At 47.5% G+C, this 18,545-nt stretch overlaps 2 protein-coding genes and 1 long non-coding RNA gene across 3 annotated transcripts in view; 1 reads left to right on the forward strand and 2 right to left on the reverse strand.

The window, feature by feature from the left end:
• Nucleotides 1–6,295, reverse strand: part of KIAA1958 (KIAA1958 ortholog) — a 73,043-nt gene extending 66,748 nt beyond the window's left edge. Inside the window, exon 1 of the mRNA XM_055790320.1 lies at nt 6,193–6,295. The gene's annotated coding sequence lies outside the window, so the exon portion shown is untranslated. The remainder of the gene's footprint in view (nt 1–6,192) is intronic.
• Nucleotides 1–18,545, forward strand: part of INIP (INTS3 and NABP interacting protein) — a 230,722-nt gene that overhangs the window by 105,291 nt on the left and 106,886 nt on the right. The window lies entirely within an intron of this gene.
• On the reverse strand, nt 12,397–18,196 carry LOC114012499 (uncharacterized). Its single transcript, XR_003554979.2, has 2 exons — nt 16,823–18,196; nt 12,397–14,187 (listed from the first exon to the last, which is right to left on the reverse strand). It is a non-coding gene; the product is annotated as an uncharacterized LOC114012499 (long non-coding RNA).

An 18,545-nucleotide genomic window follows, 5' to 3' on the forward strand; every position in this document is an offset into this window, starting at 1 on the left:
CTGTCCAAAAAAGGGAGGAGGTTTCTAGCTGTTCGAGAGTTTTCCTGCATCAGGACTACTTCTAGGGAGGTATCGGTACTGTGACAAGGACAAAGCTAAAGATATGCCAATTGAAAAATATTTTCATTTTGCCACAGCATTTTGCTCTTCAGGCCACTGACATCCCTCCATGCACCTGTTCACACACCACAGGTGTCATGCCACTCCGCGTTAGAGGTTGCGCTTTGCAGTCACTTACAACTTCAGATAGGCACCCTTTCTCCCCACCCTATTTACTATTAAAACAATTGAGTTTCTGGTTGTCTGTCTTCAGCATTATAGAGAAACGTCCATTATACTCTTGCTCTAGAGAAAAACTTCTGACAGACAAGGAGTTTGAACATGGAAGAAAAATCACTAAAAATTAGGGCTTCTCCTTAAGCAGATTCAAAGTTCCTCTTTCCCTGCTGGCAGACACTCATTTAACCTCGTTGTAAGGGCCTCCCATGTCAGCATCCTTGCAGGTTACCCCAGAGCTTCGTGAGCCTTTTTCTTGGAAAGCACATTTTGATGCCTAGCCCTCATCTTCTCTCCTACTGAAAATTATTGTTCCCTGTTCTGCCCACCTTGGCCGTGAAGAAAGTTAGTCCCTTCCCCTTTGCAGAGTTTTTGTTCTTTTTTTTTTGCTAAAAAAGTTTTGGCCAAAAAATTGCTACCCAGCTTATAAACTCAGCATTTCCCCAGTCCTACCACAGAGCAGAACCCTGTGTTTTACATCTCACACCCTGTCACCTCCAGCCCAGATCTCCAATCTATTGAGGTGATTTTGAAATTTGATTCTGTACTCCCACACCTTTACAGTTCCTTCCAGCCTTGTGCTCCACACAGGTGCAATATGGAGGGTGGTGCATTATTCCTTCCACTGTATCATTTGAGAAAACACTGGCTAGGACCAGGAGCAGGACAGATCCCAGCAGAACCACAGCTCCCTCACCTCGTAAGTCAGACACCTTCTCCGCGAGACCTATCTTTTCTTTCTCATCTGACTCCAGAATACAACACTAATATTAGTAAGAATAATAATAAAAACATACATATCATGTTAATATACATTAAATTATAATATATTAAATAATATAAATGAAATTATATCAGAATAACAAAATAAACTATATATAGTACAAATATATAATATCGCATGTATTTATAAATAAGCATAATTTTATATTCGTATATTATTCATACTGATATATGATACATCCTTACATATTTATAAAATATAACAGCGGTTATTTCGGGTCACTGCTGGGCAAACTGTTACATGATTTCCCAAAACAGCTTGTAAACCACAGCCCCTGACTATGTGGAAATTTAATCCCACCAAGTAAATGGCTGGGTTCAGCAGAGGCATACTAGAAACTCTGCTTTTTCCTCGGCGGGTGGGGTGGGGTGTGCAGGGGCAGGGGACTGCATTTGACACTGGCAGCCGAAACAGCAGAACCCAAAACCAGCTTTCAACAAGAGCTCTTTTGTTCGTGGGTCAGCACACCTCCACACAGGGGAAAACACCGATTTCAAATGCTGCTGCCTCTAAAACTGAAGACAATCAGTGATCAGGAGCCTAAATACGGTGTTATGTCTGGCTATTAGCCTCTTCACACCTTTCCACTTGGAGCCTTCCCTTTAAATTGGATTTCTAACTTACCGCTGGTTCCAGTTAGTTTTATTGTTTGTCACAACAGGCAGCAATCTTTAAGGCAGGATGGGTTAATACACAGTTAAGTACCACAGGTCATTTAGAGGCTTCTGGCAGGGTAAAGAAAGAATTTCAATGTAAACTACTAGCTCATCAGTGTTTTTTGCTTTTCTCCAGCCTTAATCCATGACAGGATAGCCACTGAAATTCAAAACTACTAAATTAAGTTGTGCCAGCTTTACACATATTTTGAATAACACTGCTATAGAAAATAAATGTATCACGGATACCTTCCCTGTCTATTTCTTTCATTAAGAGGGTTCACAGGTGAAGGGACTAAGCAATAAAGCTTTCAAACTATAGCGCTAGTGATTGAAGAAAACAAAGCTACTTTTCACCTAGTCCAGTTGCCAAAGCTAAGCAACATGTTTGTTGGGTGTTTGCCCACTGCTACATATTTATGTTCCTGTTTTTAAAAAACATTTTGGAGGGCTTTTTTGCCTGATTGTCCACACTGACCAAAGACACTCACTTTACTGGAGATCACAGAGGAAAATAATAGGGCAGACCATACAAAAAAGGGTGGGGAAATTAATGAAATAAACTAAGCTGGAGAGAAAAAGGGAGAGGCATCTCTTCCCTTCCCTTATCTTTTCCAGTTATCTTAGTTACGATTTATAAAAAAAGTGTGTAAAATACTTTAGGTATAGTGGCTGATCTTAGAAAATAATTACCTCGAACTATTGCAGTGGAAATAAAGACTTGCAGAAGGTCACAGTGTTCACTCTGTGAATACCATGAATCTAACACTGTGACAAGAAAACTTCCATTCCTGTAAGTTTTCACAAGCCTAAAACCCTAAGGTGCCTGGGTCCAACAGGACTCATGCGGTGTCTCTGAGCTAACACCAGTCAAGTGAACAGAAGCTTCCGGATCCTGCCTGTTGCTAAACAATAAATAAGAAATGGGAATGGAGCAATATGAAGGAACTCTCCAGCAATACGACGACTGTGATAAAAACTGCCAGACCAGAAAATGTGGAAAACACCTGTAATTGAGAATAGCCCCCAGATGACACAAAATAACTTACTATTTTACACATAGATCAGTCAGCCACAGAAGAGGTACACAAAGCTCAAACTACACCCAAGATCTGGGATACATCCTTTTCACCATACCCTTCCCAGAAGAAAACAAAAATACTCAATAGTTACCCGCTTATATCCCATCCGTGTACGTGCGACTGAGGCTAAATTACAATACATTCTCACTGTGCTGAAGGCATCTATTATTTTATTTCTGTTTCCATTTCGACTGCTCAAGTTTGGACAGTCATGAACAAGACCTTTTACTTACTTAAGGGCCCAGAATTACCAAACCACAAAAACATAATCAGTGGCCAGCCAGGGGGCTCGTTAAGGAATCTGTGCAGTGTACTTGTTACCACGGAGACAGGAGAGGGCTGGCACACTGTAATTTCTGTCTTGCAAGAGAATTCACTAACCCTGCAAGTAAATGAAGTTCATAAATCAACAAAGCAGGGCCAAGGTCAAGCAACTGAAGATGAAGCAGTCGTGCTCCACGGGTCTTCTTCATTATTAATTGTACTAAGTTGTAAGACTTTCAAGTTCCTCTGAGCTACTATGCAGGTCCGTCACAGAAAGATGTGACTGAATCTAACGCTCCTCTTTGAATACTTTTCACAGAAAAGGAACCAGAAAAGCTGATAAAAATTTGCACTACTTTAAGTCATTAACCTTCATCTCACCCCATTTGACTTTGCAGAAAGGTGTGTAGCAACAACCCTTGAAAGCAGAGCCTTATGTTCAGCTAGTTACACTTGAATTACCGGGTACAAACCTCGAGAGGACTAATTGCCATATACGTTTCTGTGAAGTGCCTTACAAACAGCAGTTAATTTTCACACCACCTCTGTGAGCTGTGAATGGATGCATGGATGCATTATCACTCCCAGAGCGCAGATGTGGAAAAACAGCGGCACTGTAGAAATGAGTGCCGAGGCTGGAATTACAGGTCTGCCCACACTTCAGACCTTCAGACCTCTTCTGTCTGCATTTTATAATTATCAGGGAAGAAAGGCAGAGAGGCATAAGGTCGTGAGACTGAATACAGTGAAAGGTGACACTGCTGAAACTCCCAGAGTGTCTGTTGACCTGGAGTGTGTGAACACACAACAGCCCAGTCAAACTGGCACCAAGGCAAGGTTCGGTGGCCACTTAATGAAGCAGCACCTGGCAACTGCGGGTTGAACTGCTAACAAAGCAAACTGCTACTGCTTTGGAAACTCAGTGACTATAAACTCGCTATCATTGTGTGAATGAAACAGAATTATACTGTCCTTCTGAAACTTTCAGTAAGTTCAGTTGTAGGAAACTTCCTGGTGTAGTACAGAGACTACCAGCACACAGATGTATCAGCACAGGAACAACATCAATATATATTTGCTTAAAAACCAAACCAAACAAACCACCAGCTGGCTAACAATGGCTAGAGAAGTACTTGAGCTGTTACAGTTTCTCCACAAGTGTTAAGTTACCTCGTGAAAACCTAGCTATTTTAGTGGCATACAAAGAAGACCTATGTTACGTTCTTGAGACGAGTTACTGGCAACACCAGAAAGAGTAACTCCACCGTCTCTCACAACCAGCTTTGTGCCGCATTGTACCACTGTCCATCTGTTATCCCCTGAACACTTTCCGTTAATACTTCGTTCAGACTGTATCTTTTTGCCAATTCTTATCTCTGTTGGGTGCAAGAGTTTTTAAACTATCGGGTCAGTTTGTTACTTTAGCTAGAAAGGATTTCAAAGAGCTAACGAACTTGAGCACATGGCTGAAGAGCAGCTTTCTGCTGAAAGCCGCAGGTGGATGAGCAAGAGGGACAGTGGTTATCGCTCAGCCAGGTCGCATGCCAGGCTCAGCACAGAGCAGCAAGTGACAGCATGAACCCTGTGACTTATGACTTGTTACTTCTGTATGGCCTTAGAAGTGGACAAAAAATAGGCTCTGCCAAGCTTGAAGTCACGTTGGAAAAGTCATCCTGAGACAACTGGCAGACCTGACACCCCAAGGCCATTCTACGCGGCTCCCGGTGAGCCCTGTCAGCTGGAAGGGTCCCAGCGCCGTGGGGCAGGCTGCAGCCGCGGCACCGTGCTGGCGGGGGTAATTAGGTTAATTGCGGTACCACGTGGGTACAGCCCTCTCGGTGTGAGCTCCGAGTTACGGGGAGGTGAACCGGAGCAGCCGCGGGAGAACAGGAACTGGTCACTCTTGACCTGAAAAGACCTTTTGGGGTTACTCTGTTTAAAGAAGTATTCATTTATCTGCAAATCAACAGAAGAAAAAAAAAAAAAAAAAAAAAAGGAAAAAACATTGCTGTTCCCGGCAATTCACGGTCAAGCTTTAGCATCTATCGCAGATTTAGCTTTGCAGCACTACTTGCAGAGGCTGTATTTCCGAAAAGGATAGTGGGGGAATGGTGGAGAAGGCAGGGAAAAGCAAACTTCATGGATTAACAATTCAAACATTGAAAGCCAAGGGACCTCAATTTTTACCCAGTGTATTGTTTTGTTTCTGTGACAGATCTTCATTCACTCAAATGGAAACAGCCTTACTCTACACCTAGTACTACTGAATAACCAGCTGCGTTCAGGGGATATTTATAACCGTTAATACTGTAGATGGAAGGTGAGTTTTAACGTATGTGTCACAGTTACCCCTTTGGTTGCAGAGTGGCTCTGTTTCTGACGGCCAGAATTAAATTGTGGAAGGCTCAGTGTTATCTCCCCACCGTTCTCACTCTTTTCCTTTGCACTTCACCATCTTTTCCATGCTTGTTCCACAGTTTTCTGGGTTCCCTTACCGCTCCTGCCTTGTCTGGTTGACAAGCCAAGTTTGCGAGGGGCTGCCTTCCCCAGTGCGCACCCCACTGCCTGCTCGGGCTGAGGGTGAGGGAGACCCCCACCTCGGCGCCCCCTGCCCTCCTGCGGGAGGGGGCGGAGGGGGCGGGGGGAGGGGAGCAAACCATAGTGCCAGGCGCTGCTCTTCTGCCTCCCGCTCGGTGCGGCCACCAGACCGCGGGGTCCCCAAACGCTAGCCCCCCCAGCTGCCCCCTCCCACCTCTCTTTCAGCCCGGAGAGGGGGCAGGAAGGCTCGCTTTTCTTTTTGCAAGAGGGTGCAACGGGGAGTGGAGGGGTCACCCCCTTCCCTATACCCTGCCAAACCCCGAACCCTCCTGCCACTCCTGCCCCTGCCGCCCCCCCCCCCCCCCCCTCGCCCCTTGTACGAGCACCTCCCGTGTAGCGGGCGAGGGGGGCACCTACCCCTGCCACACTGCACGCTGCCCCGGGCGGGGGGCTGTGTCTGCCCGGGGAAGCTTCCCGGAGAGCCCCGCGCTGCGCACAAAGGGAGACACGGGCACACCGGCCGCCCCCGCGGGGGCAGCGCTGGATGCGCACCCGCACCCGCACCCGCGGCGCAGCCCGGCGCGTCACCTACCTGCAGGTGCCTGTCTGCGGGAGCGCGGGCGGGGGGGCAGTGCGATATCGCCTGTATTGCATGGGAGGGTTACTGTGATATTGCTCGGGGGCTGGGGAGGGGGGGCTGCTTGGGTCCCTCCGCCCTCTTCCTCCTCCTCCTCCTCCCCCTCCTCCTCCTCCGCCCCCCCCCCCCCCCCCCCCCCGCGCTTGTGCGCGTGTGTGCGCTGCCCTGCGCGGTGGTACTCCGCGCCGGAGGAGGCAGCGGCGGGCTCCGGCTCCTGTCAGCTACCGGAAACCGGCGCTGGTCACACACACCGCAGGAAGTGTGCAATGGCACGCCCGCGCCCGCCGCCCCGCACACCGGCCCCGGCCCGGGGCAGCCCGCCCGGTGCCGTGTCGCCGCAGGGGCGGGCGCGCTGCGAGCCGGGCGCTGGCGGCTCCGCGCCGCACGGCGTGGCGCAGGGCGGGGGGCGGCCCTGGGCGGCGGTGGTCGCCGTGCGGGAGAGCGGCTCTGACTGCACCGCCATGGGTGGGAGCGTTACCTTTAAAAACAAGGAGAGAAACGCGTGCGCACAAGCGGGGCTGCCTCGCTAATACCGAGGACCGGGTTCTCAACTGACATTGAAACACTGTAATTCCGGTTGTTCTGGATGAGGGTCTGTTGGCTTAACACCGGCTGAGTTAGAGCAGCCGTGTCCAAATGACTGCTGCTCAGTTGTTTTGTGCAGATGCAGAGACACAATTTACTGTCACTTCACTTTTTTGCATGAGATCATAGGTATAGTGTCGTGCCATGTGTGTACATCAGTCTACGCGGGGTACATATATATGTACATGTATATGTGCACCCCCCCTACAACTGCATGTAGGGCAATAAAAATCACCATTTATCTGTTGTGAGAACTGCAATTTCCTTGATTTGTCTGCCACTACAGAGCTCAACAGCACCATTACTCATACTGGGATTTTTTTGCAATTAATCATGGGAGACCTCATCATGCGCTTGCAGCATTTTCTCTGGGTGTTGGTTCTCCCACAATAAGCGAGGCGCATGCCAAAGCAAACTCCACTCACCTCGTCGGTTGGGCTTTTTTCCCTGCCTTGTTGCATCACTCCAGAAGGACACGGGCCTGGCTGCTGCTGGGAGAGTATCAGCCTTCCAAGCCGGCTGCTCCATGCCCCAGAGGTTTCCTTTCCTTATCTTCCCTATGCCAACATTTGCAAAACTTGAAAGGGCTAACACATGCTGCTAGCTACAATGGCAACAATGCTTACACAAGAGTATAATGGAGGCAATCTGGAACTGTATTTGTGCCAAAATTAATGCTCTTTCTGGGTTTGCCTGTGATGCAGCAGGGGAATTTGGTAGCAGTGTTAACCTCGCCGGGGGAAGATTGCCATCCCTTCTGCTCTTGTTATTTTCAGTAAGATGTTATTGTCATGTCATTGCATCTCAGCAGAGTTTAAGGGTTCGGTGCTTAGACTCCTAAAGATGGAGAACGCTAAATGGAAGAAGGAATTACTCTGGGGAGTAAAGGGAGAGTCTGCCTCCATGTGTAATGATCAAACACGCAACACCCTGCTCCCACATCTTGCTTTTAGTGCAGGGACATGGAGCCAAAGCACTGACAATACTAAGGACAAGACTAGCACCTTCCCGAACTCTGCTGTGTCCCCAGGCTCCTGCCAGGGGCTAGTCTGGGGTGCTCTTCAGGGGTATGACCCCACAGCACCCCTCAGGCCATCAAATACACCTGGGAAGAAGCTGCATGGGTCATATGGTTCAAACCAGTGCTCCAAGCTGGGGCTGCTGAGCTCTTTTCAAGATCAAATAGTTAAATTTTCACAAATAATGGCAATAAGGAATTCCTGCAGAGGAGAACTGCCTTCTAAACAAACATTCTGCATCTTTGGGGGCCTTAAAACCAGGTACTTCATGTGCAGTCAGGCTGTTCACCTCCCTTCTGCAGCAGAGGAGCTGACATTGCTGGCCATAGCTTCTGTGTAGACTGCTGAATTGCACATGAATTTATTTTTTGCAGTTGACTTTGCAGAGCACTTGGAAGCAGTCCACAAGTCACAGTTTGAAAGCCATTACCTGTCATATGGCTTTTTCATCCTCATTTCTGGTACCTCCTTCCTTTCTCCCCACTCCTTTGCATTTTTTCTTTGCTTTTTTCCTCTCATATCTGTGGCAACAGGACAAAGTGGACTCCAAACATGCCCTCCTCCCACCTTCTCCTCCCGCCTCTTTCTACCCCTTCGTCACTTCTTTATTGTTAGGAGCAGCCCCAGGTCAATGCTGTGTCTGCAGTCACTAATTAAAAAGAGGGTTTGAAAATGCTTCTTCAACCTACGACATGGTTGCTTGGCTGTTGTGCCCTATTATCATCACAGTGTTGTACACAGGCCTGTAATTGCATCAGAGGTTTCTGGTTCATATCGTATGCACTACCAAAGAGCTCAGCTAGCCCAATAATGTCACCAGCACTTCAATGCAGAACTGCAGTTTTAGATTAATTCCTTTTAGCTCACTGCCTGTATTAGTAACTGCACTGGAAGGGCAGTGAGCAGTGTGCACCAATGTTCCTGGCAAAGCAATGTTTTCTCTGGGAGGGAGAGCTGCTGGTGTTGGCTTGACAGGACTGTGCTGGCCACTGTGGGGTGGGCAGGCAGACTGCCCTGCCTCTGCGCAGCCACGGGACTGCCACAGTGAGGTGGCGTTATAGCTGGTTATTTCTCCTCTTGCTCCTTACTTGGCATAAAACACATCGAGGCAGAGCTCTGACTGTTGGCATGGACACCTGCCAGAGGTGCTAAGCATCTCTTCGTAGATGGTCCACACACTCAGATGGGGCAGCAGGGTTCTGTCATTAATGCAGTGGGCTGAGGAAGAAGGTGTACTACATCCTTATCCCAGACCTAACATAAACTTGGCTTCTGTGACCTCAGGCAACTCACTAACCTCTGTTTACCCATCTGTGCTATGACCATTTATCAGCCCTGTCAGGCTGTATGACAAGGGAGGATTTGCTCACTCCAGGCCCCAGTGTTAAGAAAACTGCTCCTGGTGCTCAGTGGGAGCTCATGCTCTCCCTTCTTGAACTGATGGACAGTTTGCTGGATTACCTGCTATCCCAGCAACACCAGTGCCACCAGCAGGCCAAAACAAGTGCGCAATGGCTAAAGTGTCCCAGATACAAGAACTGAGTCTTCCACCAGGAAAGACCAGCTGGGCCAGCAGGCTGTAAAATAGGATGTGTAAGTTGCCAAACAGAAGGGAAAGGAATTGCTGCCCTCCTCTTTGGAAACACCTGACTATGCTTGAAGAGAGGTCCCATGGTCATGGAGAGTTACAGCTACATCAGTGCCACCACCTCATAGAAAACTCACAGACACCCAGTGACTGCATGGCTTCATTGTGAACCTCCTCAGCTTCCTCAGCATCCCTCCAGCACCGCGTTGTTCAAGCAGTAACAGAGCAGAGCTTGGCTTTTCCCAGGGAAGTTCTCAGTGAGAAAAGATGGGTACCGACTCGTATCAGTGGCACAGGCAAGGGCCTGTTCCCCATTTGTGCAGGACTGGCAAGTGAGCTGGGATTCATGCTGAGAGGTTTGTTTCTCCTGCCCAGCTCTGCCCTGCATTTGACCCAGGCTGCAAGGAAGCAATGAGTGAGTCACATCCCTACAGTTTGTGCCCCAGCTGTGCTTGTTTGCTCCTGCCCAGCTGAGCAGGGTCTGCCAGCACATACATATGCTCTCTGCCAGCCCTCACCAGTGGTTGTGAACCTGACCCCATGCTAAAAGCTTTGCCAGCTGTAACACAAAGGGAAAGCAGCACCCCTGTGAAATTCCCCCAGCACTCCCAGCAGAAGGGAAACTGCTCTGGGAGGTGCTGAACGAGCTGGGAGGGAGAAAAGTGTGATCAGAAAATACTTCTGTTTTAAGCAAAAGGCTGGCCATATGCTAAAGACCTAGCACAAGAGCAGCTGGGATGAGAGTGAAAGGCCAAGAATGATGCTCTTGACCACACATAGGTTTTGATCAAGACTGGCTGCACCACAGGAACGGAGGCAGTATCAGGCCACTGCCACAGCAGGCTTTTTCATCACTTCACCACAAGTTCCCATGGGCATGTCTCGTCCAAGGTCTGCTGATCATGGCTGGAGCCAGCCAAATGCAGATCACAAACCAGTGTCTCATCACAGTAGGAATACTCTGCTGTGTTTTTCAAAGGTAAGTTCCTCAGAGGAGCGTGTGCCTGACCAAACTAGCTGCTGCAAGAAGTTAAGCTAGAACAACTTTTGAGTCAGGAAAAATTCCTTGCACAGTCAGTAGCTTGTTGAAAAAGGCAGCCCCTCGAGACAGCAGCGTAAGTTAAAAAAAAAAATAATTCATTTTTAGACTTCACGTGCTGTGACCCAAGCAAGATTTGACCCCATCAGCTGGAGCATGGACAGAGTAATATCTGGGAGGCCCCAGAAGGTCCCAGAAGAGCTGCAGTGCTTGGCAGAGCCTTGTGGTGTCCCACACTGCCTCCTTTGTACCACTTGGAAGGACCCTGTTTTAGTCAGCCACCCAGTATGCAGGCAGACAGCTGGATCTTCACTGAGAATCCCTCCAGATGCATCAAAGATACAAGCACAGAAAAGATACAAGCTGGGAAGCCAGCTTCCCAGCCCAAACATCAGTGTCTCATTCTGGAGCTGTCCTGCGGTCCCCTCTCAGAGGACTAAACATGAAGTAGACCCACTCAGCCTTTGATTACACACCTCTTTGGGTGAAAGGGCTTGGTGAGAGACAGGCATTTGCAAGTCGGTATTAGTGGGCTGGACAAGGGGTGTGGGTTCCCTGGTGGGACATCAATGCTTTGGAAGGGCAGAGTGAGAGGTGGGTCTGTGGGACAGGTACACCTTCCAGACACCCAGCCATGAAGACTGGAAGTCAAGGACAGCAATGTGGGTGGCAGTTTCCTCCCTAATAGCAGAAAGACAAGTGGTCTGACTTGCAGACAACTAGTATGACAAGTGGAGATGGGGTATTACAACACTTCTGCAATGCTGGGGGTTAGTGAATAAGAAGGCAGAGTCCTTCTTTATGGCCTGTGGGGAGGGCTTTGTATCCCTGCATTTTCAGTAACAGGGTAGAAGAGCTACACTGGTGTAGGCAGGACCAGAATAAAAACTATCAAGTGGGCTGAGAGCACCTCTGTGGACACCAGCTGTCTGGCACTGTCAGGGAGTAAAGCACAGGACAGGACAGGGATGCTGCTATCAGGAAGTTCCTTGGAAAATTGATTATAAAGAGAACCGAATATAGCAGCGACTAACATGTTTGTCTGTGGAATTTCTTTCAGGTTTCCTGTATAAAACATTGGAAATTTAATGTTTGAAAGGTCAGTTCATTTACCAAGGCATGGCAAAGCAGCATCACAACATGATCCATTTGTGCGAGTGATCCTTAAAGAGAAAGAGCAACCAGGCAACTTCTCCCCCACACCTTCTTTTTATGTAAGGAAGGTTTTTAAAAGCAGAGCCTGTGAAGCATCATATCCATATTCCTGGAACATCTGTAATTAAATACACACAATATTTCAAAGCAAAGCACTGGCAGTTAATTTATACTACACTTCCCTGCCAGTCCAAAAAGTACCGGGGGGGGCCTGCATGTTTCTCTAAGATCTTTTTTACTTCTGGAGATGATTTCAGAACAAATTCATCTTTGGTAAACCATGGTCCTTCTGCTCTGACAGCCCTTCACCACAGCATCTGGTTGCACCTTGCTTGACAGTACTTCACTTGTAATCCTGCTTGTAATGCTGACCCTACATCCCTGCTCCACAGGTCAGAAACCACAGCATAGAGAGATAAAGGGATCCACAAGAGTGGAAGACATGCTCCCTTCTCTGTCAATAGCAAGGCACACAAGCCCACAAGGGGCCTGATTCGAACAGGGAGGCTTGAGGAGAGTGGTCTTTTGCTCCAGCCGCCTGCAGTAGATTGCTATAGTTAGGTGTTGCAAATACTGCTCTGCCTGACTGGCGAGGGCAGACTTATGCAAGTGCTCAAGCAGACGTCTTTCTGGTCCTGTGGGAAACACCAGGCTGAATTAGAAGGGGTGGGCAGGCAAGAAGTGTTCTGAGGTTTTTTCCTAAGTAGAAAAGCACCCGACTCACAGTGACTGGGTTTGTTAGCATTGCAGTCAGCCATCAACTTTAAAAAAAAAAAAAAAAAAAAGGCAAAATGCCTAGTTTCAAGTCAGAGTTACAATCTGAGTGAATAAGAATGTGTACTGATGAAATGCAAAAGAGATACCAGCTTACAACTCCTACAGAAAGATGGTATTACCCAGGAAGAGCTCTCAATTTTCTTCTTGCCCCATCTGGAGCCACTAACAACCTGACAGAGGTACCTGTTAGTTTTCTCCTGACCAAGACCTCAAGCTGTCATGTTCGGCAGCCACTTTTCCCTCACATGTGCATGATGCTGCAGAAAACACTGCAGACAAATCCTGTCACTATGGGTGTCACAAAGCTATTTCACATCCACACCTGAGCATATCAGAGCAGAAATCACTTCCTGCTGGCCCTTCCCTTGAGAGATTTGTTACTAGACTGCAACCAACAGTTAGCAGTCACACAGGAAAAGGCATATGAAGATCAGCCCCCAAGGTGCTTTTGAAAATCCTATGCTCCTTCACCAGAGGCCTGAAATAACCTTGAGAATCCAGTCTATGCATTTTCAGAGTTGTCACCACACAACTCTGCTTTGTATGAAATTCCTGTGGATTTTAATTTAATTTGCTTTCCAGATTCCTCTTGTCTGATACAGCTCCAGGGAGTCCGAGAAGTCTCATTTTCAGCACTCATTACACCTTACTACACAAATGAAGCAGTTCCAGTCTCTTTTTCTCATGGAAGGACAAATGAGGTTGACAGTGCTCTCTGTGTGTAGATCAGACAGAATATGAACTACAATACAGAAAAGCTTCTGATTTCTTCCATGTTTGCTTGCGAGACAGAGCTCTTACAAAAATGTTTTGAAAATGTAAAGAATGAGCTTCTTTCCATATTGAACATTCCTTCTGCTTTAGTTAATAATGTGAATGTCTCACAGGCAAAAAAAGACTAACCTGGAAAATAAAAAACATAGAGCAGCCATCAGCAAGAAGGCATTGAGACAGAAAACGATGGGACTAGAGTTCTCCATTGCCTCTGACTTGATAGAAGCTCCCTGATTGTTTTGGGAAGACTCATAATGATAGTAGAGAAACCTGGGGTTTTGGTGGAACAGGACATACCTGTGGCAACAGCAGGTGAGTGTCAGCTGTTGTGTGACAAAAATACACAGGTAAACCACAGCAATTTAAACAAAAGCCTTAATAATGAGTATGGTAAAAATGTATAATAACAGCTTAACAAGAAACCCACTTGAAAGAAAGCAGGGGACTGGGCAGTATAAGTATGCACTAATTATGGGATGGAGATTTGACTGACATTAGTAAGCACGTACAGTGTGTAATTTCTGTACATAGGATAAGGACAATGGGCTGTTTCTATGTCTAAGAAATTGCAATGCTTTGGTCTCTAGCCCATGACCTCAAGTTATTCCCTAATGTGCTTTACAACACAGAGAGTGGCTTTCAAATGCAACTGGGTCATGCTTTTCACCCACTTACACTACTAGCTGTGCGTTCCTGGGTTCAGAAAAGGGGTTGCTTTCTACAAGCGACATATGAAGGCTGTAGCAGACCCACAGCACGTTCTTTTTTTTTCCCTCTCTCAATGACGATCTGTGAGGGCAGACCTGCTTTTTTACAGGATGCCTTACAGAGCTCACAGTGCAACCACAAAAAGGTGGAGGGTGGGGAAGGGCTTTGCAGTGACGGAGCTGGACTGATGCGGGGGCTGATTTTCAGTTCCACCACAGAAATCCTGGGGCCATTTCCAGCCTTTGGTGCAGTTGCCCATCTGTAACAGGTTGACAACAGTCTTCTTGTTTGAGGGCTCTCCTTTCCTTCAAAGAAAAGAAAATAACATCAGCCAAGGTGGTAAACATGAAGATGGGTCATTGTTTACTTATGATATGTACAACTGTCACCATCACAGGAGCTTTGCCAGGACTATGGCAAAGAAAATAACCAAGTGAGCCAGCTGGGTTTGTTTCCTCCCAGCTTTGGGTGAGGCACCCACATTACTCTTGTCTTTCTTCAGGTTTTTGCCTGAGGTAAACTTAGAAGTTCGAGAGACCTGATTTTCAGTGAATAGATGTGACCTTGGGCACGCTGCTTTTACAGTAAAGTCTGGATGACAAAATTCCCTTTTATAATTGTTTAGCAGAAACAGTAAACTCTTAGCTTATAAAGAAAAAGCTAACAACATCTTTCTGGACAATTTTTTTTCTAATGGAGTATAAATTATATTTCTAGGAAAAAAAACCTGAATTCTGTGCACTGGCTTTATGCTATTTAGTCTCCCAATACCATATCTCACACATACTCAACATACAATAGTTGTAATCACCAAGATTACAACTGAGGTAATGCTATGGTAGTTATCGTCCACGCTGCTAAAACTGACCATTATGGGAAGGTATGTTCTGAGAGTGATGCTCATGCTATGTGGTTCCTGTCAACAGGAGAAAGTAAGAAGAGGGAAACATGCTTAAAATTACAGCTCATATTGAAGAAAATTAACACAACTCTTTTTTTTTTTTTTTTGTCTTGCGTAGAGACTGAGCTTAACCATAGACCTTGAGCTTAACCATGCCATGCATAAACAACAATGAGCACTTTCCTGCCTATTTGGTTTTGAAGTTCTCATGTATGGAAGTCTGAGTCCAATCTTGTCATCACAATCTAATTGTGTGAACCCTCTTTTAGCACTGTACAGCAAATACCAGACATGGCAACTGCTGCACATACATGTGCACAAGTGCCTTCACCTTTGCAATGCCAAGGCCCTTCTGTGCACACTTCTGTGGCCAGCCTTTCACTTGCAGCTTTGCAGCCTTCCACCCGAACTGCTGTTTCAGTCTTTTTCCCTTCTCCTTCCTATGCTGTTGCCTTTGTGCTGTTATTCTCATGGCATTCCACCTGCAGATCTCAGTGTTCTAATAGGTTCGCATGGAAAGCAATTGATAACAGACTGAGAGTCCCTGCTTTCTTGCCCCTGTGTTTCCTGCCTGTTTTGTAACTTTACATTAGGGGAAAAACAATACTTAGCAAATAGAAAAGTAGATAATAGTAATGTAAATATCCCATAGGCATTACCAGCCATAAACATGTGCAAAGTGGAGTGACCGCATGTACCACCTGCAACTGATTAAATGTGATCCTGACAGCAACATACGCAGGAACAACCAAGAGGGAGTTTGTCTGGGTCCTAACGCCAAGCACAGAGTTAACAGAGGGAAAAGCCTGACAAGAATAGTTATAGTCACCTCCCTCCTCCTCACTGCTTGCTGACACTGGAAAGGACACTTTTCTAGGGTCCCCACTGCTTTGCTTCTTGGCTGGCTGCTGAGCAGTTTCCCGCTTCCTTCTCTTTCCATTCTTTTTCCCCGATGGTAACTTCAAGTTGGTGCGTGGTCCCTACTGATAAAACACTGTAAACCAGGTAGACAGGTAAACCTGTCTCAAAAAGTGTGATCATACTGTCCCCATACAGTTGGCAAGGTGCCCTCCTCTTCCTTTGGCATCAGCCTGCGGTGGGAATGGTGGGAAGCAGAGCTACAGAGGAACAGCTACACCCCAGTAAAAAATACTGACTCTATGTATTATTGCTTGGGTTAGTTATATTTAGATATTGTTTAACTTCACTATGTAAAGCAACATCTTATTCTAGGATAGAACAGGAGAAGAACTAAGATTAAGCAACACTCCATTGTAAGGGCTGAGATGCAGTGGTTTTACTTTCTGTCAGTGTTAAGCATTCAGGCTCATGTTCTTCCAAACCAAGACCCTTCCTGACAACAAAGCATTACGTCTCCCTGATCACTTTGGTGGAGCAAGCATGACAAGTCCTGGTGCTTTGTCACCGAGGGGTACACCCTCCCTCCTACCCTGGTGCAGGGACTTTGTACCAGATGCGAGGGAAGGCACGGATACAGATTTTGCTATCGCCACAAAGCTGCTTATCCCATCCTACCCCGCTGATGAACCCTGTTAAGAGTAGGAGAAGATGCTGATGCACGTTACCAAGCCGTACCCTCCAGCAAGCGGGCTGCGCGCCTGGCAGCACAGCACCGCGCCGCGCCGCGCCGCGCCGCACAGCACGGCACAACACGGCACGGCACGGCACGGCACGGCACGGCACGGCACGGCACCGCACGGCACCGCACGGCACGGCGCGGCACGGCACGGCACCGCACGGCACCGCACGGCACGGCACGGCACCGCACGGCACCGCACGGCACGGCACGGCACGGCACGGCACCGCACGGCACCGCACGGCACGGCACGGCACCGCACGGCAACACCCGGCGGTGCCCGGCCGCGCTCCCTCTGCTGGCGCCCGGCAGCTGCGTCCTTGCCAGCCCCCGCAAAACGGGGGAACACACCAGCGGAGGCGCTGAGACTGCACTGAAGAGGTGGGAGAGAAGACCTGGAACCTGGAACCAGAGCCCTTGGGCACACGAAGCACAGGCTTACATTTCCTTCGCGGCACGGTGAGCCATCGGTCCGGCTCACTACTGCCAGCAGCATGCCGATGGTGTCTGTGTTCTACATAGGTCTTGGAGCAGTTTTTTCTTTTATCAGTTGGAGGTGTCACCCAAAGAACCTGCAGCCTTCTCTCCAGTTACTCATAGTAGCAGAATAGTCACAATTTGTTTAGTTTAGTCCATTTTCATGGGCCTCAAAAGCTGTGAACTAAGCAACAGATTAAAATGCAACACATTTCTGCCCTCATATAAAAATCCTCTGCATAATGCACATTCTGCCATTACAGCACCCCTTACAGGTCTCATCCTAACAGTGCACAGCAAACTGGCATGTTTTTCAGCCATGTCTGCTTACGGCAGAAACTCCAGCAATGGCATAATATGAACGTTCGTAATGCAAGGATCAAATATCCCAAACACTCAGCGCCACCAGGTGCCACAGTACCCATCCCGTGCCACAGGCACAGCAGTGAGATGCTGCCACGAACGAGTGGTTTAGGTTAAGTTGCTTAAAGAATCACCATCAAAGGCATGAATGAAATAGATGATCTCCAGAGGTCCCTTCCCACCCTGACCATTCTATGATTCTCTGTGAATATCAGCCCAAGCCCTGCCATCAGCTTTTGGCAATGGACCCCCTTAGGATCACAGACTTGGGAGCTTGAGAACTCTGAGAAGTGTCCCTGTCCTGCAGTCCAGGAGAGCTCAAAGTGCCTCACTTAGGACTGCTGTTTATTTGTTTGGAGACTTCAGTCATCAGTAATCTTCCATCCTGGCCACATTCTGAGTCAGTAATAAATTACATTTTTAAAAAAATTTCCATTGACAGTGGTATTTTACTACTTGGAACCATAATAAAGAATGTCCCCGGGCTTGTTAAAGGATGATCAAGGCCATCAGGCAGTAGTGCTGTTCAGGTAAGAAATGTTTCTGGTACAGCCAGTGCCGTTCCGCACCTCATCCATGCAAGAGATGCCAGTATGATCGAGGGACACTTGAGTGCTAACTCATTACAGAGGGGCTGAGGCCTAAACAGGGATTCCTGAGATAGCAGAGCAGCCCACGGGAGGGGTGAGATGCATCACCATAGATACCCACCCATGCCACCTTATCTGAGGGGAAGGCAGCGGGATACTTAGCCACATGCTCATGATGCTGCCAGTGGGATGCACATTTATCCTGGGTCAAGTAGCATAGTGTAAATACATTTAACTGAAAAACAAGAGGTCCAAGTTTTCTGGTTTTCCTTCTTCTTGTTAATGAATTGCTTGTCCTGTTGGGTGTGAATCCATTACCGCTTATACCAGTCGAAGTGTGGGATGTGGTAGCCTGCCCTTCTCTCCCTGGCATAAGCAATTTTCATACAACTGCATCAGGGGTCAGGCACTGCCCTGATCCCCCAGAGCAGCATGGTGAGCTCTCACTCTTCTAGCATGCAAGCAACACCACTGATGTACCAGACAGAGAAGAAACACAGTGGCAAGTTGGAGACAGGTTGTGCTGCTCTGGATCCATCTCCACAAAAGCACTTTCCTTCTAAAGATTATACCTTTCTCTAGGATTACACAGGCATCACAGTCCATCACCAAATGACATTCACAACTACCAATCATTCTGCGCAAGAGCAGTATGACTGATTACACAAGAAACACACAGCATTAACTATAGACACAGGCAAAGAAGCAAGTATGCAGACTCTTCCTCCAGGTGCC

The sequence above is a fragment of the Falco peregrinus genome, chromosome Z (genome assembly GCF_023634155.1).
Source record: "Falco peregrinus isolate bFalPer1 chromosome Z, bFalPer1.pri, whole genome shotgun sequence".
Lineage (NCBI taxonomy): Eukaryota > Metazoa > Chordata > Aves > Falconiformes > Falconidae > Falco > Falco peregrinus.